We start from the raw sequence: 2,466 nt of genomic DNA on the forward strand, positions 1-2,466 counted from the left end.
ATAAAGTAATTAAATTAATATTTTTCTTCTTCCAGGACTCTCTTCAAGCAAATAAAATTATAGAATATTACATCAAAATCACGGCGACATGATATTGTGTTTCATTTGTGTATTTATGGTTCTCAAGAAGAATAGAAAAGTTTCCTCGGAATATCTTTATAATATAAATACTTTTCCATAAGTTTTATTTAAATCAAATAAATATTACGATGAAGAAAGAGAAAAATCTGATTCGATATGAATTTGATGTTCACAAAATTCTAAAATAGGTTAATAATGAAATAAGAGAACAAAATGTTGAAAATGTAACTTATATACTTCTTAGATTAATTGCACACAAATATTACGACAAACTTCTTTAAAAAACGAAATTATAATCGTTTAAAATGTTACGATTGCAATGATCACAAAAAAGTAATAGATCAACGTTCTGAAAAAATATTTACGTATATAAACTTAATACAAATTTAATCTCGAAAAGTAAACAGGATCTTGCTTTGTTTCTATTTAAAGATACAGCTTTTGATTTCCTGGGAAAAAATATTTTATATATAATTTTATATATTTGTATATAAATGGACATTTTATAAATGGATATTTTATATAATCATGTATAATTTTACACAATTATAATTAATTTTATATATAATTTTATGCAATTATATATAAAACATTTTTTCCCGGGTTAGTATCGTATATTTCATACTATTTCATTATGATATACACGTTTTAATATTTTATCCAAATTAAGCAGATTTGTGACATTTGCGATTTTGGATGGGGGCCCTGATAATGGATGGGCGCCCCAAATTTTCGGCATTTTACTAAAGAATTATTTTAATGGCACATGGAATGCAAGAATACGAATATTTAAATGCGCACGCATGTGACATATATGCACGTACGTACACGTTGTAAATAATTGACAATTTTGAAAGGGTCATCAAAGATACATTATTGCAATATTTGAATGCTTATAACGCACAACGTACATAATATTTAAAAGATAAGTTGAATAATATTACTTGATATAGTATCAATATTGTTTTAGTTATCGCATTGGTGATGACGATTTCGTAGAGAGAAGAAAACAAGCAGAGCGAAATCAATTCCTCTCTGTTTTTTTATTCGACTCTGGTAAACAGTTTCACATTACACAATACATTTGATGATAATGAATTGACATATAATAAATTAATTTCTTTTAACATACATTGCGAGATTGAAATTACAGAAGTTGCTTCCTTTTTTGTTTTTTTCCTTTTTAAAATTATCATTTTAATGTTGATATATGCAATGAATGACATACCTGATTGCGGATGATAATACGATGTAATTATATATTGGTGATGTTGCCGTATATTATTGAATATTAGCTTGTAAGTGAACTTGTACTAGCTCGGAAGTGTAGAGATTAATACTAACTGCCAGTGTCTAGATCGGTCGAAATTATAAGAAGATGCTCTAGCATGAGGAAACGCGAAATAAAGTATGTCATGATGAATTGTGGAAACGGTATATGTTAGGGATTCTTTTGTAACATTAAAAATGTTTGATACAATGACTCTGCAAACAGCGATATTCAGAAAGTCGATTAGATAAGATTTCCGTGATATGTGCATATAAACGGATTTCAATGCTACACAAGGTATCCTATTGGAAGTGGAAAGTCACTTTAGTGACTTGTCTCTTTAGCGCTTTGTCTTAGAAGAAATAATAATTACAACAGAAATAATAATTTTTAATCCCCAACGAGAAATGACTTATCGAATCGAAATCAAATTGTTAAAATCACGAAATTCCATCGAAATATTGCTCGAAATTTTAAGCTTATTTCAATGTCTATACTACTTTATAAGGTCATTCTTTAAAGGAAGATGAATATATTCATCGCCAAACTTTTAAACAAACAAATTATGTAGAATTTATTAGAACATCTATAGGATATTTCATCGTTTTGATATCGAGTCAAAGTTATTTTGATTTGCTTGAAAAACAAAATTTTAAATTTTAAATTTTAAATGACCCAGTCAGAAATGATAATGGAATCGATTTGACGTCGAAAGCATCAAATCGACATCGAATTATCAATTTTATTATCATTTTTGAAGAAATGCGAGTGTATTCGTTTATGCAGTGGATAGTGCATCCTCTGCTTTCTTATCTGCTAGTCGCATGCAGATGCTGGATCTAAATTTACCGAATGGATCTCTGCATGAATAACTGCTCGTACCGTATTGGCCCAGTCAGAAATGATAATGGAATTGACATCGAATCATTTGACTGGGGGATCGTATCTTCCAACAGAAAATCTGGAAAAGCTGAGCTGATTGAAAATTAAGGCCCAGAGGCCCTATTCTTGAACAAATATCGCATATAGAAATAGCAATTCCGCATATAATCGATCAATCATAATCGAGAAACTGTCATTTCCATATGCAAAAATTATATATATATATATATATA

General features: G+C 28.8%; 1 protein-coding gene across 1 annotated transcript in view; it reads right to left on the minus strand.

Annotated features, from left to right (window-relative positions):
• Positions 1-1,468, minus strand: part of LOC108692448 (cytochrome P450 6A1-like) — an 8,379-nt gene extending 6,911 nt beyond the window's left edge. The window contains exon 1 of the mRNA XM_018200692.1: positions 1,310-1,468. The gene's annotated coding sequence lies outside the window, so the exon portion shown is untranslated. The remainder of the gene's footprint in view (positions 1-1,309) is intronic.
• Between the last annotated feature and the right edge of the window lie 998 nt (positions 1,469-2,466).

This window comes from Atta colombica, unplaced genomic scaffold, assembly GCF_001594045.1.
Source record: "Atta colombica isolate Treedump-2 unplaced genomic scaffold, Acol1.0 scaffold72, whole genome shotgun sequence".
NCBI lineage: Eukaryota > Metazoa > Arthropoda > Insecta > Hymenoptera > Formicidae > Atta > Atta colombica.